We start from the raw sequence: 26,187 nt of genomic DNA, 5'->3' as shown, positions 1-26,187 counted from the left end.
CTAATGAGACACTTCAGGTTCAACACTTTTCTCAGTATGCTCGAGGTCTGGAGGCACACGACCTTCTGTCAAACCAGATATGCCACCGTCGCCTCTGCCACCTGCTACTCTTGCTCCTCCTAGACGTGAGGGTATGACACAGAGTTAGATGCTTTGTGCCTGACTGTGATTTTGATCTTTGGCTATATATCGACTAGTGTGCTAGCACCACATGTATCATTTTTTATTGATTGCACTCGAGTAGCACCCATTTTTTGTACTAATTCATTCTTTCGATATCTCTCTCTCTCTCTCTCTATATATATATATATATATATATATATATATATATATATATATATATTTATACGAGATCTTGAGCTGAGTATCCCTGTGTACATGTCATCGTTTGTTTTTCTTTATTTTGATGTACATGAAATGTTAATATGATGATGATGAGATATATTGTTGAGTTTGATAGAATGCATATGTATGGACTGACATCTTACGTAGTGTTGCATGCTTTTTACTTGACAGTGATAGATATTCCATTGAGGAGCATGAATCGATGAACCAAATGGTTGTGCAGCCATGGAGGAACCTGATACATGTGGAGATGCCCCCAATCCTTCATCACAAAGGGTAGGAACAGAATGACCATCGAATTGCGTACTTACGCAAGTGAAGAATGTAATGCAAGACTAGATGAAATGCAACCCTAGGTCTAGTTACCAAGCCTCAATATTTAATCATCACCAGATATAGAACAAAGCTCATAGGTCATACAATTCCCACTGACATTGCAATCATGGAAATATGAATATAACATATGTTATTGGTTTGTCGAGATGGAATGTAAGCATTCAAGGCACAAGAAGCCAGAATGACCAGAATAATTATCCCTTTTAATATAGCAAGTTAACATAAGCATCAGAGCATAAATGCTAGGATGACCTGAATGTTGCTTGCATGACAAGCACACCAAACACATATGAGATTCCTCTTATGCTAAGTATTCAGTATTCATTCTGTCTGCAATGACCCTTACATTCATAACCTAAGACAGAAGTGTGCTAGATATACTCCCAGTGACCCATACATTCACTTAGCAGGACAAGTATCAGTATTTACTATTGCATGAAGAGTTCACTCCAAAAAACAAGGAGAAGAACCAACATTATTGGTGTATTCATATAAAAGGAGTCGAGGTACACATGGAAATCCAATACGAGATGGAGGCTCTTATAGTGGACACCCCTTTTATAGGAATAGATAAACTTATCCGAACTAAACTACAAACAGAAAGAAAAGAAAAAGATCATGCCCCCAGTCATTACTTCTCTAGTCAAAGATGACATCATCAAGTTGCTCGAGGAGATATGATAAAGCAAAACAAAGAAAACAAAGAAAGAGCTTAGCATATCTAAACAAGTATATCATTTTTGAGTTTAATGTTTTTGGGATTGATGTCAAATGTCAGTGTCCAGAACATGTTTGAAAGAAATCTCTTCAATATGGTGATGACAGTAGGCATCTACGCAGTCAGAATGACTGGTGACTAAGGTCAAAGAGGAATCTTCATGATGAAGAACATAAGAAGGACTAAGTGATAGTAGACAAAAATAGCTAGGATGACTGGTGACTGACACAAGAGAGATCTTCGATAAAGGAATCTGGAGACGTGACCCAAGCAACAGTAGGCAGACATAGGTAAAACAACTAGTGACTATTGTGAAAGAGATTCTATGAGGATAATCTTGAAGAGAGTGACACTAGTGACAGTAAGCAGATGCAACTAGAACAACTAGTAACTATTGTGAAAGAGATCTTATGAGGAGAATCTCAAAAAGAGTGACACTAGCGACAGTAGGCAGATGCAGCTAGAATAGCTAGTGACTATCGTAAAGGAGATTCTATGAGGAGAATCTCAAAAAGAGTGACACTAGCAATAGTAGATAGATGCAATGAGGACCACTGGTGACTATTGCAAAGGAGATTCTATGAGGAGAATCTCAAAAATAGTGACACTAAAGGGGGAATGCCCCCGAGCTGTGACAAGACTCAATCCATGGATACATGAGTAGAAAGAAGGAAAAGCAGGAAAGCGAAAGCATGAAAGCAACTATACAAAATAGCTAGAAGATGTGCTACAAGATGGGGCATTGGGAATAAAAGGCGCCTATTTACCAGGTTTTCACCTTCTTGGCAAGATTCTCTTTTTTGCTACCATGCTGCCTATTTCCAAGTTTTCACCAATGGCACTTTTTTTTTTTTTCATTCTTTTTGTATTTTTCTCTTTTTCAATTTTTTGATTTTTTCAAATTTTTTGGTGTTACCAAGGCGCCTATTGCTAGGTTTTCACTAGGGTAACAATTTTTTCAAAACTTTTTCTAATTTTTCAGTTTTTTTTCAAGACATATAGATATGTACAAAGAGCTTGCTGAGATTAAATCAACTGTAAAACTGCTTTAGGTAGAGAGTGTTGACAGGCTCTTTAAGCACTTCTCCTTCAGTTGTGGAAAGCTGATAGGTGCTAGATCCATATACTGTAGTAATGATGTATGGACCGAGCTAGTTTGGTTCAAACTTTCTTTTTTGTACTCACTATTGTTGATTCTTGGGGTTCTCTCTTAGGATGAGATCACCTAACTAGAAGTCACGTGGCCTGACCTTCCGATTGTAGCTTCTTGCCATTCATTGTTGATATGCTTACAGATGATCACATGCCAGTTGTCGCCGTTCATCTAGTAACACAAGCTCTTGAAGCTGAGCTATCCTGTAGTCATCATCAGTGATAAGGCTTTTCATAGAGATTCTCAAGGTAGGAATCTCAACCTCTATTGGAAGCACAACATCCACCCCATACACCAACGCAAAAGGAGTTGTTCCTGTTGGAGTTCTACTACTTGTCCTATATGCCCACAGGGCTAGATTGATATGGAGATGCTAGTCTCTCCCCGATTTTCTGACTATGTGATGAAGAATTTTGAGGATTGCCTTATTGGATGCCTCAACTTGGCCATTACCCTAGGGGTAATAAATGGAAGACCAACGTTGTGTGATTTTGAATTTCTTGGATAGTTCCTTGATGTCTTTATTCTTGAATTGTCCTCCATTGTTAGTAATGATTGAGGATGGTACACCATATCTGCAGATGATGTAGTTTGTGATGAAAAGTGCTACAATTTTTCCATCAGCAACTATGAGAGGTACTACCTCTACCCACTTCGTAAAATAATCTGTAGCCATGATAATTAACTTATGTTCATTATAGGAGGTTGGGTGGATCTGTCCCACCAAGTTGAAGGCCCATTGTTGAAATGGCCATGTTGTAGTAGAGGGAATCAGCTCTTTGGCTAGAGCATGTATGAGATTCCCATGTAACTGGCATTGCTTGCAAGCCCTAGCATACTTGATAGCTTCTTGCTCCATTTTAGGCCAGTAGTAACTAGCATGAAGGAGTTTGCGAACTAGTGTCAGGCCATTGGAATGAGATCCAAAAATGCCCTCATGAACATCAATCAGTACGTGTTTGGACTTGTTGGGTTCTAAACACCTAAGGAGTGTTCCGTCGAGACCTCTCCTATACAAATCATCAGCAATAATGACATAATGTTAAGCATTATGGATTAGGTAACATTTCTCATTCCTGGTCAAACCTTTCGGAATGGTTTGACTATGAAGGTAGGAATAGGTGTGATGGTAGCAAGATGATTGTAGTCCTATAATAGAACAGATCATCCTAGAATCAAGGGTGTCATAGGCTAGGTAGTGTAATACTTCCACCAAGAACTCATGTCGGAGATCATTTTCTGGCATTTGTAGCAGGGAGGCTAGAGTGGCCATGGCATCAACCTCTTTATTATCTACTCATGGAACTTGCTAGAAGGTGATGTGTGCAAAATACTTCTTCAAGTCATCAACCATGCACTTGTAAGGAATTAGTTTCTCATCCTTTGTTTGATACACATCATTTACTTGGTTGATAACAAGCTGAGAGTCACCAAAGATATCTAACTGATCCACTCTCCATTCGGCTACAATTTTCTTGCCATTGATCAAAGCCTCATATTCAACAATTTTGTTTGTACAAGGAAATAGAATCTTGTACAGTTCATTGGCAGAAGACTTTGTATTGGTTCCTCGGCCAACTGGTCTGCAATTGCCTATCCCTTAATAGGCTTGCGTTCAACATATTGGATGTCAAACTCACTGAGTATCATAACCCATTTAGCCAATCTTCCTGTGAGAGTTGCCTTATTGAGAAAGTACTTTAGTGGGTTGATTTTAGCCACAAGCCATGTAGTGTGAGAAAGCATGTAGTGTCTCAACTTCTAGGAAGCAAAGACAAATGCCAAGCAAGATTTCTCAATAATGCTATAGTTCTTCTCATAAGAAACCAGTGTTCGGCTCAAGTAGTAAATATCTCTTTCTTTTTTGTCTTTATCTTCTTGAGCCAACATGATTCCCAAAAATGTTTCAATGGCTGAAATGTATAAAAGAAAAGGCTTCCCATGAATAGGAGGCATAAGAATTGGAGGATTGACAAGATATTTTTTGATCTATGTTAAGCTTTTCTCACAATCCTGGCTCCAATTGAATTTCACACCCTTATGTAAGGTCTTTGTGAAGGGTTGTGATCTATCCACCAATTGTGAAATAAACCTGTGAATAGATTGAAGCCTTCCCTATAGTCCTCTCATCTGATTGATGTTCTAAGGTGGTGGCATGTCCATTATTGCTTGTACTTTCTTTGGATCTATTTCAATTCCTTTTGCAAAGATGATGTATCCTAGAAACTTCCCTGATGTGACACCAAATGTGCATTTCTTAGGATTGAGCCGAAGACTAAATTTTTCCATACGATCTAGGATGGGTCCCAAATCTTGCAGATGAGTATTATGTTTAGCACTTTTGACCAAGGTATCATCAATGTAGTCCTCCATGGTTCTATGCATCATGTTATGGAAAATTGTAGTAACATCCTACTGATATGTAGCACCAGCATTCTTTAAGCCAAATGGCATCACATTCCAACAAAAGGTTCCCCATGCACATGTGAAAGTTGTTTTCTCCTGGTCTTCTAGCACAATTTTTATCTGATTGTATCCAAAAAAACCATCCATAAGTGAGTACATCTCATAGCTAGTCATCATGTCTACAATCATATCAATATTAGGGAGTGAAAAGTTTGTCCAATTCTGCTTTGACGAGCAATGCAACATGAGGGTGCATTTTTCAAAGCTTCTATTTAACTGGTTTGATGCTTGGTGCTATGGAAAAATGATGCATGATAAGATCGGGATCCAATCCTGGCATGTCAGAGTATGTCCAGGCAAAATTTATTTTCTTTTCCTTGAAAAAGGCAATGAATTGTTCCTTCTCTTCAAGTGATAGTGACTATGCCAGATGTATCATATGAGGATGTTCTTCTATGTCCAGGTTAATTGGTTGTGTCAGCTCTATCAACATTAATGATCTCTCCTAAAAGTGACTATTAAGGACATCAAATATCTCATCTGCGAGCACCTCAGAGAGGTTTTCACCCTTGGATACGTCTTTTGTTTTTACTTTTTTGGGTTTCGACACTGACACAATGTCATTTTCACCATCAGACCTTTTGCATTTTTTCTTTTTAATTGTATGACTGAGATATTTGATGTCAGCCTTAGTCATGTTGATACTCTGCTTATTGGTGGAAGATGTTATAGGTTCAATAGTATTTAGGTAACAGGCGAGAGCATAGTTATTTTGGAATGTGGGGACTTAGCTAGATGTATTAGGGTTCTAGTCTATAAGCTTGGGATGTGTGAGTGAGAGAGTAGTGGTTGGTTCAATTGCGTTCATAGTATAGTCATTAAATGCTTGGACCAGCAATTCGAGACCTATAGTGACTTCGTCCATAGATGTGTTCAAACACCTCAGAATATGAATGCCAGTAAGTGACAACTCTAGGACACTAGTTCGTTCAGACCCATGTGACCTAACCCTAGACATTTCACCCACTTCGATTTGGTTTTCATAGACATGCACTTGATCAATGTCTTTATCAGTAGTAGCTTTTGAAAGAGAGTCAAATTCATATTCATGAGAATCGGTGCTACATGGCGAGAGATTATAGAACTCCCCAATAGTGATAGGGACATACTCACCTTCATCCTTTGGATTCTTACACAAATACTCAATACAGCATGATTGACTAGATTCTCCCTTTTCAAAATGATATTTGAGTTTCTCAGTATTGTCCTTAGAAGAATCACTAGTATTATCCATAGAGCTAACACATGGCACAAAGTCATCTGGCTTAGCAAAGAATTTAGTGAGATCATAATGAATAGGATGAGGATAGGAATCCTCATCATCAGATTCTTCCTCTTGAGTACTTGACTCAGATTGTGACTCATTTTCAGATGAACTCTCAGATACAGGTATGAATTTGTTTGATCCCAAATGGAAAGGGATCTCCTTAAACCCTAGGCCAGTTGTATCACTGTTGCTCCAAGCTTTTGCTTTGATAGGATCAATTAGGCCATTTTTATTTCACCCAATAGGGCCGGTTCCCTTGTAACCAAAATGTTTCATAAGCCTAAGACCAGGTCCATATTTCTTAGGAGTGATTTCTCAAACTTGCTCTGTTAGGTCCACTGGAGCCTCTTCTTTGTAAATCCATGTAGCAATGGCTCTATTTTCACTTTCATCTTCTAAGGGAACTATAGACTTGATAAAAGTGCCATTATACTTGGTCTAAGGTGTCAGCACGAATAATTTCTTTGCCTCTGAGGGTCTCCCATAATGATGAGGAGACTCTAGAAGAGATGTTAATGACAACACTGGTTCAATGTGATACTCTCCATGACAGTTTCTTTCAGTTTGAATGATTGCTCAATTTGTTTCAAGCTTATTGTCTTGATAATCAGTGGACTTGCGGTTAGCGGGGACAAAAGTTTTAGTACCTTTGAGCATATTTCATGTGTAGCTAGTAGTGGCAGGGATAGTAACTTTAGAGCCCTGAAATGGGAACTTGATGCATTGGTGGTATGTGGATGTTATAGCATGCATCTCATGTATCCATGGTCATCCCAACAAAATGTTGTAAGCCAAGGGAATGTCAAGCACCTGATAGGTGACATCCCTCTCTAAAGGACCAACACAAATGGGTAAAACCACAAGGCCTAGAGACTTTCATTCCACCTTTTCATACACTTTGATAGTGATCAAGTTTTTCGAGGATCAATAGAGTCCTCAGAATAATTCAATTGTCTAAGAAGAGCAGCAGAGACAATATTTAGGCCAGCACTGTTGTCAATGAGTACCCGAAAAACACGTGTCTGTTGGATCATAACCTCAATGTGTAGAGGCTGATTGTGTGGGTGATTCAATGAGTTGTCATCCTCCTTGGAGAAGGTCATAACATTAGGTGAGGTCAGGTGACCTACCATGGGTTGGAACCACTCAAGATCAAGATCTTGAGGAACATTTGCCTCAGCGAGGGCTTTGTCCATAATTTGCCTATGAGAAGGCAAGATTTTAAGCAACTCAAAGATGGAAATTTGAGCATTAGTTCATTTTAGCTGATCAAGAACACTATAGCTAGTTGTGGTCAAGTTTGTTGTGGGTTTTGCACCTTTACTAGATGGACCTGGAAAGGCTTTGTCTTTGTGTTGTTCAAGATTTGAAGTAGGAGGCACAGGGCCTTTGAGCACCAACTTGGCATGAGAATGAGTAACAACATTAGCATAGTGTTGCAAGGGTGTATTATCCATTGAATTGGAAGCAGGGCCCCTCAAGACAAATGGTGTCTTGAGTTTGTCATTATCTTGTTTCCCCTTAATGGTAATAACGTTGCAATATTCAGAATCCACAGGTTCAACCATATCAATGACATTGACATCATTGGAATAGGTATAGTTGACCTTGTTGTAGGGTTGTGGTTACGAAGTCTCTCATTTTTCATAACTTGGAAAGGTTCTTTGAATGCCTTATGGTCTGAGTTTTTGTTATGTCCATCTACCACAAGATCACTAGCATCAATCATGTGTTGGACTTTATAGCGCAAGTTTATATAGTTGCTAGTTTTGTGTCCCTTTTTTTGGTGATATTCACAAAATGAGGTCTCATTCCACCATGGTGGACATGGTTGTGGATCATAGGGACGAGGGTTATCCATTGGTGAAATAAGTTTGTGTTGTAGCAATGTTTTGTAAACCACATCTAGGGGTTCTCCCAAAGGCATGTATTCTTGCTTGGGGCATGTTGCCCAAGAGTTTCTTGGTTTGTTCCTAGACATCTTATTGTTAGGGGGAGGTTTCTCAAAAATTTTGGCCACTTTGAGGCCATCTATGAGATTAAATGTCGCTTTAGCAGGTTTCGGTGTGACATTGTCAACAACTCCATCATGTAAAAAATTTTGGTTCTTGTTAACGTGTTTGGTTTTATCCCTATTGGAAGTGGAACCTTGTTTTATGTCTCTCTAAAGAGTGAGTTCACCTTTCTTGACCATAAATTCCTCGATACAGATAGCCTATGTAATTGTGTCTTCAAAGGTACATGGACCTTGAAGTTGGACTCTGTATCCAAAATCAGGTAGGAGGTTATCAGTGAAAATGTCAAGCTTCTCTGTTTCTGGAATTTTGCAAGAATATTTAGTGTATAGTTGTCTCCACCATTGGAGGAATGTGAGAAAAGGCTCACCAACTTTCTATTTCAGGTTGCATAGATCTCGAATATTGACAGGGTGTTGTATGTTATGAGAATATTGCTGAACAAAGAGATTGGCAATTTTGTCAAATGTATTGATACCAAGAGGTAAATGTGAGAACCACTCCAAAGCTTGACCACCTAGGATTCTAGGGAATAAATGCATATGGTAGGTTTGATCATGTATAAACTCCATAGACAAAGTACCAAATTCTCGCAAGTGATCTTGGGGATCAGTAGTACCAAAGTACTTGTCATATTTGGGTAATTCTATGCCTTGTGGGAAAGACGACATGTTTATGCATTTGTCAAATAGAAATGGAGAAAGAGTGTCCAATGTGTATGTCTTTGTGGGTTTCTCTTTCTCATGCATCATCTGAGCCAATTTTTCTTGCATAATTTTTAGTTTTTTTTGGAGTTTAGAAGTCTTAGTTTCTTCTTCAGGCATGATGATGGTTTCCACATTGAAATGAGAGGGCAGTTTAGCTCCCTCTTGGGCAAGTTTGAAAAAGTACTTTTCTTTCTCTTCGTTGAGTAGGATTCCCATGACCTTTTGAAAGTTTTTGTCTCTTTGAAATTTTTCTATGTGTTTAAGGAGTATTTCCACCTCTTCCTATTCCTCATTGGTGTCATAGTCTTTCTCTTTCTCTTTGTCATTCCTAGGTGGTTCTTGATGTCGACTATGACTACTATGTTCAAGTTCACGATTAGTCATTATAGGAACGTGTTCAATTTTAGCGTGTCATATTTCAAAAGATCCTCTGAAAAAAGGATCAGACATCATGTTTGATAATGCAGGACCTCTTCCTGTCTCAGTATTCTCTTAGTACAAAGGATTCCTAACTTGTTGCAAGTTTATGGAAAATGTTTGCTGAGTTCGAGGTGACCTGGCAGGTGAGGGGGATCATGAAGATGCCTCACTAGTTGAACTAGATACAGATTGTATAATGAAAGGTAAGTGACCTCTGCCATGATTACAACCCTGGCATGACCACATCTAAGTCTAAGAGGATAAAACACATTGCCGCTTCTGGTTGTGACAGTCATAGATAAGGACAAAAAGCTAGAACTTGGACAAGGACTACACTAAGACTGAGTCTCAAAAAGGATGAGATAATAGCAAGAATGCTGTCCACCAAGGCACAAATGGTCTGATTTAAAGGCTAGAACAGCCAAAGATCATGACCAACGTGGCACAAGGTATGACAAGCATTAAGAAATGAAGACAAAAGGTAACTTAAGAGACGAGACCAGTCAAAGTTCAAGACACAAGTCTTCAGCTAAGAAAAGTGTCACTATTTTAGGACTGTTTACAAATAGAGAGCAATAAACAAATGTAGAAAAGATAGCGTGTAGGCCGTAGATAGCTAAAATAGACCCAAATTGGTAATGCTGACACAAATTCATGCGCGAGAAGCCTTTACAGGCTGAACGAAGAATTTTTACAAGCCATGCAAAGAAGTTTCTAGATCGTGCGAAGATTAGTGACAACGTTTTAATTTCATGCAAGAAAGTTCATAGGATCGTGTGAAGACTCATAACAAAATTTTAAGGACAAAATGATTTCGTGTGAGGACTAGTTGATTTTGCATGAGAAAGCAGACAAGCTTTACAATAGTGATTTAATTTGACAAGGTTTCTAGACTTTTTGGAGAGATTGGGCAGATTTATCAGATAGATTTGATTGGACGGACAACAAGGTTGACCTAGTAAGATGTTTGGACAATGTTTTGAGTTTGCAATTTTAGGCAAAGTATTCAAAGAAGACAGTGGGAAGCAAGCAGTAGTCGAAAATAGTCCTGCCCAAGGCAAGGCAACTTGACAGGATAGGGGAGTCTTGACTTTTGTTTGCTGTAAAAGGGTTTGGACTTTGTTGATGACTCGATAACAAACATGCTTTATCCCTGGAAAGAAAAATTGGTAGAGAAGGCAAAACCTTTTTCCCACATCTTATGTGCATGCATGTACCTCACATAGCCATGTCACCCCCTAAAGGGCACCCATGTTTTTGATATATTCAAAGGACTCAATAGTATATGTTGAATGAGCACCCTTGTGGTAGGGGATGAGCGCGTATACCACTTTCAAATGTCTAGTAGCATGCCTATGGTGAGTTCTATAGGAGAGATTCTTCCCCCTCCATGCACAAAGATTATGCCTCCTTTCGGAGGTGAACTGGGTAGCTTCTAACTAAGAGGTTTTTACTTGGTTGCCATTCGTATTAATTCTCGGTGGCTCTGCAAGAAGAGTTGAGACCAGCAACCCACACCAACATCTAAAAGTGCACACTACTTGCTTAACAAGCCAGGGGCTGGCACCGACTAGTGCACAGACAGAGCCTCCCCTTGATATGTGATATCAAGAATCAAGGGGAAGAAATTAATCTAGATTTGGAGTCTTTCACTCTACAAAGCATCTTGATTATAGTGAGTTGGAATCTCCGGTGAAACGAGTGTGCTCACTTGGGTCATTCCCCGAGGTTGGATCACTCTGGTAGACCCTCTAAAGGATTGACACAGACTGGTGGTTTAGATCTAAGGGTCCAAGTTTTTGATTTCCCTCAAAGGGAAAGAGCATAATTCTCTACCTTATTTCCTCGCCCAAACACGCAAGACAAGTTAATTATCAACTTGGCTTAATCAATCCAAACTCATTCTTCTTTAAATATTTTGATTCCCTAAAAGGAAATCATTGTCTTATCATAGAAGAGAATAAGTGTTGGAGAACCACCAAGCTGCTTGATTCCCTCAGAATGTTGTCTTTTAGAAGTGTCTAAGTTTCTGATTCACTCTCAATCATGACCTCTGAGAAGTGAAGAGCATATTCCCCTATTCTTCTGTCTTGCATCCTAAGAAGTTCACAAGCCCTAGTTAATCTAATTTTGAAAGAAAGAAAATGAAGACACACATTGTTTTGTGGGTTTGAAAATATTGATCTTTGACAAGCATATCTTTGACAGTGTCCTGCAAGAAAACTATCAGTCTTTTTTCGAGTGGCTTTTAAAAGGAATCTTTGGCAATAAGTCCTACAAACAATGGTTAAGCTGCAAGAAATCTAGAGAAATGGATCAAGACAAGTACGTTAACAAAATTAGATAAACTGAAGATCAAAAATGCTCAAAAAAAAAGCTACTGTTACAAGATCTCGTGTGAGATCTTTGATAGAGCCATGTGAAGTTTCATGCACTCAGACACCTTCTCATGCAACACATAGAGAATCTTCATGCACAGATTTAGAATCCTTGCACCAAAATAAACAATCTCGCTAGAAGATTCCCGATTCTGTATGGAATCGTATGGACGGAGAACTTAAAATTTGATTTAAAAAATGTAGAGAAGCCCTGAGAAATTGATTTTCTTGGGCCCCACAGTGGGTGCCAGAAATGTATATGTGAAAATGCTAGCTATGCTAACACACACACTTCAACATGGTCCTTATTTGTGGATTCATCCCGGAATGAACATTGGATTGTTCATCCAAAAATCAGCTGGTAAAGTGACCTATTGCCTTCTATCTAAAGGGAATTGCTTGTTAGATATCCTTAGATTTGAAGTGTTAAGCAACCAGACCCTCTAAGAATGAAGGATTTAAAAGAAAATACGACTAATCTATATGATATGCTAGAAATCTAGATGAAGTGCAAGCAATTAATCTAGGAAATAGAAGGCATTAATCTAAATGTATGCATTGTTATTTTAAATAAGAATTTAAATGCAATAACAATATGAAAGCTAGAAAGTTGAGTACTCAATTCGACAGCAATTCAATACTATTCAAATTCCAACCTCTGTAATGAGGAAATAAGGGTCTCTTAAATAGACTTTCCTAGAATCCATCAACAGTTGAGATCGATTTCAATCAACAGTCAGGATTGAAAATGAAGTTTAGTCATAAAGGAAGATTCCCAAATCAAAGGGAGTTAACTGGTTAAGATCTAAATGTAAGAGTCAGTCAACTCAGATAGACTTTAGTGTAAAAGCAAGTGATCTGAGTCACTTCTAATTTGATTAGCAGTGAACTAGAAATTTCCTTTTTGAATTGAAGAGAGATTTTGGAGAGATATTTAATTTAATAAAATGACATATGGTCTCATAATTACCTTTTTCATTTAATTAACTAATTCTATTTAATTAATTAGAGGCACTTTTCTTATTTAATTAAATAACTTCATTTAATTAATTAGGAATAACTTCCCATTTAATTAAGTAGCTTTGTTTTAATTAATTAAAAGTAAGTTCTCCATTTAACTAAATAATTTCATTTAATAAATTAAAATAGCATATTTATTAAATTAAATCAATTTAATTCCATAGTACATTAGACTTAGGATATAATTTAATTTAATTAAAGTATAAGTACTTAATAATTAAATTAAATATTAGTCAATAGGTTTAATGTGACAAATATGAGTAAATACTATAGGAATTAAATAATAAGCATGATGAATGCAGATTAGGGTTTTCTACATCCAACAATTAAGTCAAGTAGCGAGTAGCAGAATAAGAATTTGCCTAGTGAAATAGGACTTTAGAATCAATCAGAAATAGACCAGAATTGGTTGAGATGGCAATGAGCTAATTTTGGGGTATTATAATAGTACATACCTATCTCTGTGATTCTAGTTGTTGCTTCTACTGACATCCTTTTGGCATAACCACCCTCTATGAAATAGATGATTACAAATATGAAATAGTCATTCACCACCCTATATTCCACACTTTGTTTTGAGAGCTTCTTCTTGACTAGTTGAGGATACACCGCATAAGGCCAAGCATAAGCATCTTGCATGATCCCTCTTTTGCAAAGTCCTAGGTATTTTGAAGTCCTTGCCACTAGTAGTTACACCATGTATGATGTCATATAGAATATTGAGTTAGATTTCATGACTATGAGCTACTCATGCAAATTATCACTGCGGATAGTGACCCAGTCTATTGGCATTTTTTCTATCCTAGTACTATTGATGAAATGGACCATCCATGTGTGAATATTTCTACCTATAGGTAGTCCTATTGCTTTTATCAAAAGCACAATTGCATAGTCAATATCATCCTCCATGTATCCTTGTGTCATATCAACATTTTTAAATTTGTAGCCTACTAGTGTTCTATCTATTAGGAAGGATGATTGAATCATCTCTTTGACTTACTTTTCATTCTTTTGATACCATCCTTCTACCCAGTCAAAGGTTATCTTCTCATATTGGTTGACTCTTGGGAGATAGAACACTTTCTCAATATTCCTAGGTTGGAGGTCCAGGACTATCTCCCTCATGACACTCTTGACAACCTTTTCCTTAGGCACATAAAGTTTTTCCAAGGTCATGATCAACTCTGGTGATTGTATTGGAGTCGAATGTGATGCTACATTGACTTAACCCAATCACATAAGTACTAACACCATTGTGGATTATTCTTTTAGCTTGTTGTAGATAGTAAGAAATGCATTCTAGTTAATGTGGCCTAGCTTGGTGTCTCCAATTTCAGCATTTCCATCTTGAAAGAAGGATTTTCTTAGTGCACCTTGGTATTTGAAAACTATAGGCTTGGGAGCAATCTTTTTTGTCCATTGAAGATGATGAAGATACCATTTTATCTACACAAGCAAGTGGACATTCATCTAGAAAGCTAAAATTTAGACCTAAAGCAAACCCTAACCATAAAAACCCTAGCCCAAAACACTCAAAAATAGTAAGAAACTAGTCCAATCCACCAATAAGCCCTGATATGCAAAATAACACAACTATTGCACCTGGATAGGTGCACTAAGTGCATGAAATGGTCATTTTAATACCATTTTAGTGTAGATACACACCTACATACATGCACACCTAGGAGAGGTGCACTTGTGGAAATGCAATTTTATTTTTTTTGGTGGGCATGGGGGAGGGGAGGGGGTGGGCTAAATCCCTTATGTTTTGCACAAAGGGTGCACACACTAATGGGGTGCACATGTGGGAACCTTTATAGGCTCTAAGTGCTTGAAAAGCACACAAAAGGTGCACATGTGTACACCTTGGGGAGGTGCGCACATGCACACCTTTCATTTGGTTTTAACTTATCTTATTTTTTGTTTGAGATAAAAAGGTGCACACATGTGAACCTTTTATGTCTTAGGTGTTCTTTTTAAGGTTTGATTTTAGGTTTTAGGTGAGAGGAGGTGCATACAAGCTCACCTTGAGGAGGTACACATGTGCACACCTTGACAAGGTGTGCATGTCTGCACCTTTTGATGAGGTCTAAACTTTGTGTTGATTCTTGTGTGTAGGTTGTGGATGGAGCAAACTTGATGGGGTGCGGAGGTGCAATGATTTGGAACTGTGGAAGAAGAATGGAGTAAGGGTAGGGGGTCTAGGGTTTATATAGACCCTAGGCCTCAAGTGTGCACCTCTACAGGTGCACACCCTCAAAGATGCACACATGCACAAGTGTGCATGTGCACATCTCCTAAGGGAGATAAGTGTGCACTTGCACATTGAGCGAACCTACACACCTATACAAGTTGCGCATGTGCACTAGTGCATATTTATGCACTTCTACACTTTCCAATTTTTTCCCAATTCTGAAACCCTAGATTTCCTCAATTAGAGGTTGAGGCTTGACCCTAGACTCCTGGGGGAGTTAAAAAATGACCCAAGCCTTGGACTAGGGGTCTAGGAGACAAAAATTTACTAGGTAGTCCCCATTTCTAGGAGAAATGGGGTGTGTGTTGTGAGACCACAATATGATTCATCAAGAATTGATATAGCTTTTTCTCGTAGTATTCTTTGCAAAAAAAATTATGTCCTTCTCTTTGAGTCTTTTTCTACTCACAACAATTGTATCTTCTTTTGTTTATTTCTTCCATAAGTCATTGTTTTTCATGGAAAAACTATGGCCTAAAACATCAAAGAAAACATTCTTAAAATAGGGAACCATAGGGAAGTTAGAGAACTCATTCTTTGAATAGGTTTTAAGTTAGGATGACTTGAAGTGATTACTTCAAAGAGACCCCTTAGAATCCAAGAACCACTAAATTTAAAGGTTCCAACATTTTCCATGACTACTTTGGTTGCATAGTCATAGATGTTGGTTATCTTCCATAATAGGGATGACATAATGAGTAATACAAGCTAATTCATTAGTAGGTTTCTCTTTAATCTAGTAGAATGCCATTTTGGAATGCTTATTAATGCTAATATGTTGATTTCACTACAAATGTAAAAAGATCCATGGTTTGAATTTCTCAAAAAAATTTAGTAGTATGATGTATAAAGAAATCTTGAAAATATGAGATCAACCAGACAATTATCCAACAAGTTTAGGAAGTGGAAATATTTTTAGTTAATAAAATTAATAAGGGGATTTCTATTTAACCCCTAAAGTCCTATAATAAAATTAATAAGGGGATTTCTATTTATTTTCTTAAACACAAATAACTCACCCTAAGGAGAAGACCCAATAAGATTGCTGAATGATTTTAGTTTTCCTGAAAAAGGAAATGTGTGCATTTTGAGAGAGAGATGGAGGTGCCCTAGCTTGGTTGCAGGTTTTTCTATGGGGGTTCTGTGGAAGTGTTTTAGTAGCAGAGTATTTTTTTGTTTATTGCAGTGGGTTTTATTTCTATTTGGCATCATTGGGGACTTTTTTAGTTTGTTGGTAGTAGTTCTAGTTTTTGTTTGTTTTCCTATCTTCAATCTTTGCATGATAAAGATTTTTATGGCATCAGTTGAGGATCTTTCTCATATGGACAAGGCTCATAATGGGTCTTCTTAAAGCATGCATGAAAAGCAAGTAGATAAATTTTATACGAGTGTTGGCCCTAATGTGAAGAAGGTCAGTGGGTGTCTTCCTAGAACCCTAGATCGCCCAGTTTTGGTCATTCCTCTTGATTTGGTGGAAGAAGGTGTCCCATATTGGATTAGAAATGATCTAATCTATAAGTTTCTTGGTATTCATATTCCTTTGTCCACTCTTGAGTCTTGGATCCAACGTTCCTAGAAGATTGAAGGAGTTATGGACATTATGCTTGTAGCAAATAACTATTTTAGGGTTATTTTCTCAAATATTGTAGATTGCAGTAGAGTTTTTGAAGGTGGCCATATTTTTATAACCAAGTTAGATTATTTATTAAACCATGGCATGTAGGTTTTAGTTCAACTAGAGAGATGCCTTCTTGAGTTCCTATTTGGATTCATCTACCTCGCCTCCCCTGGAGTTTTGGCAAGAAGACATTTTACATAAAATTGCTAGTCTCTTGGGAAAGCCTGTGACAATTGGTACATAAAGCCTTAATAAAAAGGTGATTTCTTTTGCCTACATTTGTGTTGAGATAGATTTAAATAATCCCCTACCAGAATTGATGGAATTTTTTTTTGGATCTTCATCATGGATTCAATAGTTAGATTATGAATCCCTACCATTTTTATGTTAGTTTTGTCATGAATATGGCAATCTACTATGATATTTCCCTAAAGTTTTTAAGGAAGCTCATTCCCCCTCTACAACATCTCCTCCTACAGGTAAAGAGGACAAAGGGAAAGCTCCCATAATGGGTGAACCTCAGGGAAAGAACAAGGAAGGATTTGTACCTATTAAAACTAAGGCTAAAGGATGAGGTTAGAAGAGGCCATTCAAGGATAGACAAATAGATGGAAGCTTTAGCAGGTTTGAGGTGCTAGAGAATTTAGCTTTGGAAGAAGAGGTCCCACAAGTGGTCACTTCTAATAGTGTTGGAGTCAGTATGGAGGTTGTACCAGCTCTTGAACTAGAACTCATTCAAGCTATTTAGAGACAAAAAGTGGTTTAGATGACTTTAAATAATTCCATAGAGGATGAAATTGTTTTGGCTAATTTAGATAGAGAAGTTTTAGTTTCATCCCAAAATAAGGGTTCATCTCATAGATTGGGAGTGCAAAAATGACCCCTTAAGAAAAGTCTTGTTGATAGCTCCTGAGAAGGGAAGAAGATAGACCTTGAAAAGATAAAAAAAGATTAGAGATCTATTGGTGGAATCTGGGTTTGTTAAACCTATTAATGCTCACTTTTCTCAAACCCCTCAATAATCATTCTCTCTTGGAATGTGAGGGGTTTGAATAGAACCTATCATCAAAAATCTATTCATGATTTGATCGCAATTTATTCTCCAAATGTCTATTGTGTTTAAGAGACTAAGGTTTCTATTGTGGTTATGCATTAGCATGCTCCACGCATTTGGTATGTTGGTCACTATCAAAGTATTGGTTCATAGGGGAATTTTGGATGTTTGGCTCTATTCTAGGACCCTCAAAAGATTTCTCTCCTTTGGTGGATTTATATTCATTACTCAATCTCTATGGTGGCTACTACCTTGGACTCTGGTGAGACTATTCTTGTGACAAATGTTTATGCCCCTATTGACATTCATGGAAAGATTCATCTTTGGGAAAGGTTCATGGAAAGGTTCATAGGGGAATTTTGGATGTTTGGCTCTATTCTAGGACCCTCAAAAGATTTCTCTCCTTTGGTGGATTTATATTCATTACTCAATCTCTATGGTGGCTACTACCTTGGACTCTGGTGAGACTATTCTTGTGACAAATGTTTATGCCCCTATTGACATTCGTGGAAAGATTCATCTTTGGGATCACATTAGGTATGTGTGTTCTTGTGCTCCTTATTTTCCTTGGATTTTAGAAGGTGATTTTAATTCTATTTTAAGTATTGATGAAAAAAGAGGAGGTTGGCCTAGGCTTGGCCCTGCTTCTAATCTTTTTCAAGCCCAGGCGGATGTTCTTTCTATTATTGATGTTAAGCCTTCAAATGGGGTTTTCACTTGGAACATTAATATGTGGAGTGGTTAGGAAGCTATCTCAAAACATTTGGATAGGTTTCTTGTTTCATGTTATTGGGTTAGTGGTGGCCTAATTACAAGTTCTGAAATTCTTGATTGGAGAGATTAAGATCATTGGCCGATTAAGTTCTCTTCTTCTCTTGCTGCACTCCCTAAGAACCCTTCTTTTAGATTCCAGCTTTTGTGGCTCCAAGACTCATCCCTTTATGATTTGGTGGCTAAGTGGTGGAGAGAGGATGGCCCAACTTATGGCATGACCATGTTTGTCTTTGAGCAGAAACTTAAATATGTCAAATATCATCTTAAGAGATGGAATAATTCTTTCTTTGGGAACCTTCAATCTAGAAAGAGGAATGCCCTAGATCATCTTGCAGTGATTACTCGCCAAATCAGGGACTCTAGGCTTATAGAGGCTCTTGGCAAGGCTGAATCCTAGGCTATATAGGATGTGGAAGAATGGGAACTTCGAGAAGAGATTTGCTTGAAACAAAAGGCTCACATTGGTTGGCTATAGGAAGGGGATAGAAATAATATTTTTTTTCATCATTCTATTTAGGTTTGTCATAATAAAGGGTATATTTCTTCTCTTGTTATGACTAAAGGACTTAAGGTTTCTTCTTAGTCTATTATGACCAAGGAAGCCCTTCGATTTTATTCTAACCTCTTTACTAAGGATTCTCAGCTTGCAGCTGAGGAGAAGAACTTAATTCTTTCATGCTATAAATGATTCCCTTCTTTGTCCAATTTTGATATCTAAAATTGAAGAAGTTGTGTTTGGGATGAATAAAGGTAAAGCTTCAGACCCAAATGGGTTGCCTGTGGAATTCTTTCAGGAATTTTGGGAAATTATTAATATGAATCTCTTGGAGGTGGTTAAGGAATCCCTTTAGAATAAGAAAATGCTTCATGCATTGAATTGTACTTTACTAACTCTTATCCCTTAAAAAGAAGGTGCTGACAATCTTGACTCCTTTCCTCCCATTGCTCTCTATAATGTTGTGTACAAAATTATCACCAAATTCATTTCTGATAGACTTGAGATATGTCATCCAGTTGGAATTTTAGAGGAATAAGGCCATTTTGTGGTTGGTAAGAAAATTCTTGATGGAATTGTTATTGCTTTTGAAGTTATTCATTCCATGCATACTTCAAAAGTGTGAGCTATGTTCATTAAGTTGGATATGGCTAAGGCTTATGACAGAGTCAAATGGAGTTTTCTCCAAAAGATCCTCTTGGCCTTTGGTTTCTACCAATAGTGGGTGAACTGGATTATTAGTTGTGTTACTTCAGCTTCTTTTTCTATTTTGGTGAATGGTGTTCCTTCACAACCCTTTGGTGCCTCTAGAGGACTTCGCCAAGGGGATCCTATTTTACCTTATCTCTTTATCATTTTGGCTGAGGGTTTGGGCTACTTTCTTAAGCTTCATGCTCACCAAGGTTTAATTCATGGGTGGAAATGGGGTGCTAGCTTGCCTCCTATTTTGCATCTTCAGTTTGTGGGTGATACTTCATTTATGGGATAGGCCCATCTTCAGGAAGCTACTTCTTTTAGGCATGCTTTGGATGTGTATCTTGCAGCTTCAGGATAGAAAGTTAATGAGAAAAAATCCTATATTTTTTTCTTTAATATTCCACAGGCTATTCAGAGGTGTATTGCTACTATTTTGAGGTTTCAAATTGGGTCTCTTTCCTTTATTTAGTTCGGTATTCCTCTTAATATTGGTAGACATCCTAGATCTTCTTGGCACATTTTTATTGATAAACTACAACAAAAGGTTAATCATTGGACTCATTGATGGCTATCAACTACTGCTCACCTAACTCTATCAAAATCAGTTATTCAAGCCCTTCCTATTTATAGGTGCTTTGTTTAGGCTGCTCCTATGTATTTTCTTGAGGAATTTGATGCTCTGTCTTGTAATTCCTTTGGAATGAGAACCTTTCAACTTCTACATGGAGTCTAGTTAAATGGGAAACAGTGTGTAGACCTCAAAAGGAGGGTGGCCTTGGCTTAGAATCAACTATTTTAAATGGATAGGTTCTCGCTGCAAAACTTTATTGGCATTGGTGTACTAACCAACAACAACTTTGGGCTTGTATTCTCACCCATAAGTATTTTCTAGATATTGATGTGGTTGAAGTTCACTGCTTTCCTCTGGAAGGGAGAGGATCCATGATTTAGAATATGCTAAAGTTTGGAGCTCAGTTGGTTAAAGATGGTCTCTTTTTGATTTGTCATTTGAGATCACGAGCTTTATTTTGGCTTGACTCTTGGGATGGGCACCCTCCTATTCTTACCACTCATCCTCAGCTACATGCCCTCTATCAAAAATTTTGTGTTGCTGGTTGGGACACAGTTGATTTTTATAAGATAGGGTGTGTTAGAGGTTTGGCTCCTTCCTTTCATTGGAAACACCCTTCTAGATGGCCTCGAGGAGGATAGGAAGGAGTTGTTCCAGATTTTGCAGTCTCATAAGTGTACTACTTTGGTTGGTAATGATGTTCTTGCTTGGGACAGCAAAGATTTGTCTAGAAAATTTTTAGTGTCTATAGGATATGTTGAGCTTCTTCGGTAGACATTTTGGGACATTCAGATGCCTTGGTGGAAGCAAGTCTTGTACAAGTTTTCTTGGTCCAAATGTAATTTTTTATGTGGTTGGTGGTCCATAGCCAATGTCTTACATGGGATCATTTATGCAACCATGGCTTCCAAGGATCCTCAATGTGTGTTCTATGCTAGACTAGTGAAGAAAATATCTCTCATCTCTTTTTCCAATGCTCTTTCGCTAGACATATTTGGCACTCTTGGTGGAATGTGTGGAACCAATCTTGTTGGCATGTTTCCTCACTGGTAGAATTCTTTGCTCACTAGGGTAAGACTCCTGTCAAGACTTCATTTCTTCAAGTTGCCTAGACTCTTGGACCCTCCTTTATTATTTGGCATATTTGGTTGGAAAGGAACTATCATATCTTTAAGGATGAGTTTTTAGAGGTTGCTCACTTATGGTGGAAAATCTTCATTCTTTGGGGGAAACTATTTCTGCAAAATGTGACACTTTTGAGGCCATGGAACCAAGAGAGGATATTTTTGATAATCATCTAAATATTCCCTCCTCACATGGAAAACTGATAAGAAAGATGTGTAGACATCCCTTGTGAAAGATAAATAGGGTGGGGAAGTGGAGTGTGCCTTCGTAGGGTATTCTTAAAATCAACATGGATGGGTCTTCCAAAGGAAATCCAGGCCCTGCTGGCATTGGTGGTGTTGGTAAAGATAGTAAGGGTGCTATACAATTTGTATTTTTTATTTATAAAGGTCATCACACTAACAACCTAATAGAGGCCATAGCTATTTTGTATGCTATGAAGAATGCTTGTGACCTTGGTTGGAGAAGGCTTATCTGTGGATCTAACTCACAAGTGGTGATACATCTTTTGAATCAACAACATTCTGAAGTTGTTAGTTGGAAGTTAGCATTAATTGTGGACTAGATTCATAATTTGTGTACTGCTTTGGAGTCTATTACTTTTTCTTATATTCCTAGGGAATGGAATAGTATTGTTGATTGTTTGGCGAAGTGGGCTTCTGACCATATGTATAATTGGAACATTGTTGAAAATACTCAACTTCTAATGGGCTTGTCCCATCAACTTGATCACTTGGTTGATCTTGACAGGGTTGTCTAATGCTCTTTGTTTGTTTGTTCTTGTTTCTCTTTCAACTTGAATAAATTTCACCCCTCCTTTATTTCAATAAGATTACTGACCCAAACCCAAATAAATAAAAGATTCTATGAACAACCCACTTGATAGATACCCCAAATGGGTTGCATGTAACCTTAAATTGAAAAAATGGATCCTCTCATTCTAAATATTAGAAGAACCAATTTTTTAAATGGTTCCATTCTTATAGATATTAAAATACACCACCTATAATACAACTCAAGAGTCAAGACAATGAAAGAGATTAAAGTTCTAATAATGGAAGAAATTATTATTATTTACAACTAGAGTAGTCAAAATTTGATGAACTATAGATAAAATAACACTATAAAATATTCTTATAGAGTATTGATTTATTCAATATTCTAAAAAAATAAATTCCACTACACATTTTCACATATGGAACATCAAATTAAGGACTCCATTCTTAATAGACACTAAAAGATCTCTTAAAAATGCCGACTTCTTGTAGTAATGTCACTTGAAGTTGGAACTCTAACTCTAAAAATATTCTTACATTTCATGCCTACTTAGAGTGATTGTTCTTTCCAGATCACATTATGAAGGCTTTGGAATGATCTCAAATGGGAATGACTAGAGAAAATTGTAATGAACTCCATGATTTCTGCTATTTCTCCTAGTCAATTCTATAGATAGATTAATCGAATAAGTGACCATGTAATGTAGTCTACCTTTAGAGTTACTATGTTGATCTGAATTTCTTAGCTAGTCCAATGATTTTCCTAACCTAGACATCATCTCAAAATATACACCATTTTTAATATTAGTTTCTATGATTGGTTCAATGCCAAGACATAAATTTTCTTGTGGATATCCTTAGCTTTACATAATATTGGTTGCTTATAATAAAGAAATGGTTTTGAGTGAAGAAAATTAGAGAATACATTTATTTCTTCTTGTTATGTAAATTATAAAATTGTAAGTCACCCATTCCTCTATCTAATATATTGAGAATAATTATCATACTGAAACCTCAGTAACCCAACACAACACCACATAGATGCTAAAAATTGTATCCTTACAATATTCTATATGATTAAAGATAGATTGATATGAACCACTATCGGAAGTTATGTTACATGTTCCTATTCACAAGGATTGATTACAAATTAGGATAGTTTAAATTATTGCTAGAGCTACCCACTTGACCTTTTGCCCCTAGAATAACAACTCTCTATTCCCCATGTTTGCCTTTCCTCCATTAGAGGTTCTACTGCTAAAACATGTAATCACAATCAAATGTAGACTATTATTATGTGTCTTCATCAAATTACAACATGAATGAGAATCCGTCACGATGCTTCTTTGCATTATTCTGGGTGTTCAAAATTTGTGGTTTATTTGCACCTCCTATACTATACCAGCTACATGTTAGGGCAATTTTAAGTTAAATTCAAATGAGTCGCTACTATAAATTATGAGAAAATTAAGAACAACATAGGATCTTCTTATACTAACAAAATAAAGTGGTAAACAAGAAGTCTACAACATTCTAGTGTTTAGATAGACTTGGTGTAAACAAATAAAATGAAGAAAGACCAATAAAAATTCTTTGTAATTCACTTGTGGCTCCAAGCCCAAAAGTCTGATTGCAGGGAACATGTTAAGCTTCTCTTATTTCTAAACTAATTTGAGAACAATTGTATGTGAGTGTGGCATAGACCGACACACTATTAATATCCACATGCTAAAGTTTAAACTTTTATTGCTAGTTGTATTGCATTCTACACTAGTTTTACCACCCACTAATGACTTTGTGATATATGCCTTCTCTAAGATTGTGAATTGAAACATATTTCCTATCATTTTGTCATGGAAAATAATGATCTATTATGAGGTAGTCCCATATCACCGTCACCATATGTCAACCGAAAAACTATGGCTGATATGATAGACTATAAAAGCCCCTTTTCTTTTCCTTTCTTTTTTTACAAGATACCTAAATATTTTAAATTAATATTTATTTTAACTAATATGCAACTTCTTTAGTAATATAATAAAAAATAATAATAAATAGAAAGAAAGCTTTATTTTGACTGCTTGCCAACAGTTCTCTCCATGGCAGAACTAATAACACTTTAATATCAATTCCAATGACAAGAACCCTATTCATAGGAAACATGACCCCCTACAATAAATATCCAAGTTGAATGGATATAACTTTTCACTGAATAGATTGTCTGCAAAAGGGTCAATATCAAAAGGAGGATAGCTGCCACAACGGAAACAAAAGACCATGGCTTTGAACAATATGTTTCCCAGAACTCGCTAATCCGCCTGTTCAACGGGTTTTTATGATGCTTGTTAACCATTTCCAACATGCGCTTATAACCAGTGTCACAGTCGTCGGTGACACCAATGCATAAATCATTGAATATTTTAACTACTTCATCTTCACTGCCCAAATAATTTTTTATAATCTTAGCTCTTTGAAACAGCTTAACATCCTCCTTGGAGTCAATTAGTTTATCCATTATACACGTGTTGAGAAATTTTTCGCCTAATTTGAGAGCCATGATTCATTTGACACTCTTCAAAAGCCACAAGGTTTCTCAAGAATATTTCTGTGTCATCATCAACAGTGATTTCAGGGATGAAAAACATACCACGTCTAAAGTATCTACGTTTAAATTGGAAATCTCCAGCAGTGCTTGCCTTGAAATGAATCCCAGCTTTTCTCAACATTTCGGCCGAAGGAATCAAGCTTTCATCTTTCCTAGAGTCAGGAAAATTAGAAGCGGCGGACTCAGAAGAAGCAGAAGGGCTTGACTTGGAACCAGAACCAGAACGTGCATTTGATAAGAAATCTGCAATCACCCGTCTTGACAAATCCAATAGATGCCGCGCACCTCCATCATTAAGTTTCACAATTAACGTCTCAATTTTACAGCGTGAATCTGAAAATGGATAGCCATTAAAATATTGGTGGTCATGTAGCTTATTGGCTAACAATTTCTGTGTTGCTGTATCGTTTTTCTCCTCCAACAACAAGATCTTCTTTAGAACACAAAGAGGAATCTGGTTTTCGAGCTTCAAAATGTCCAATAGAACCTCTCGTCTTTTAATGTGATAAAATCTAGGACATCGAAAAAGAGACAACTAGAATAGGGCAATTCTATTCGAAGGAACTCAAGAATGAAGCAGGCATCCATGGTCATCATCAAGGCAAGCGTCTTCTCATCCCATTCAATAGCTGAGTCTTCATAGCAATCTCTAATGTCTTTGTCCAGATTGTTAATCTCTGCTACTAACGTGTCTATGTTCATATTGAGCCTTTCCAATGTTTTATCTACTGCCTGGAGCTTATATTCATCCATTGCAGTAACATCTTGGTGTTTCTTGTGATGATAAGGTCCAAGAAACACAACTAGAGGATCATAAGCTTCTGGTTTGGTTGCCTTTATTGATTGAGGCACCCGATATATTGACACATCATCAGATGTTTTTCGATCCTTGTGTTTTCTAGATTTATGTAGGCATAATACTTTATTTACCCATGAATCAACTTCGATGCTGTCTTCCAATAGCAATCCCCTCTCTCCATCTTGAAGTGCATGTTCTGTGTTACCTTTAACACTTGAATCGATGTCTATTTTCACAGTCTCTATATGGCTTTTACCTTCCATATAATAGTTCCTGCAAATCACACAAACTAATCAGCTTCATCTACATACCTAAAAAAAAAGAGGTCGGTAATGAAAACTGATGCATTCCAATTCATAACATTCGATTTATCCTAAATATGTAATGAACAAATATAAAAATTCGGTTTGCCAACTTTCTTATAATTGGAAATAAGAAACTTCATATCTCTTCAAGAATTCTTTCAAAAGTCTATCTTAATAAAAAATTTATTATTTTCAACTTCCAATACTAATTACATGTAATTTCAGAATATTTCAAAAAATAACTCAAAATTCATAACCTTTAACTTTGTTTTCTACAACTTAAGGATAT

General features: G+C 37.0%; 1 pseudogene; it reads right to left on the bottom strand.

The window, feature by feature from the left end:
• Positions 1–25,856, bottom strand: LOC149533269 (UPF0481 protein At3g47200-like; annotated as a pseudogene).
• Between the last annotated feature and the right edge of the window lie 331 nt (positions 25,857–26,187).

The sequence above is a fragment of the Cupressus sempervirens genome, chromosome 10 (genome assembly GCF_028749045.1).
Source record: "Cupressus sempervirens isolate cs-2001-9-10 chromosome 10, ASM2874904v1, whole genome shotgun sequence".
NCBI lineage: Eukaryota > Viridiplantae > Streptophyta > Pinopsida > Cupressales > Cupressaceae > Cupressus > Cupressus sempervirens.
The sequence above is the reverse complement of the archived record's forward strand: the minus strand, read 5'-3'. Positions and strand labels throughout refer to the sequence as shown.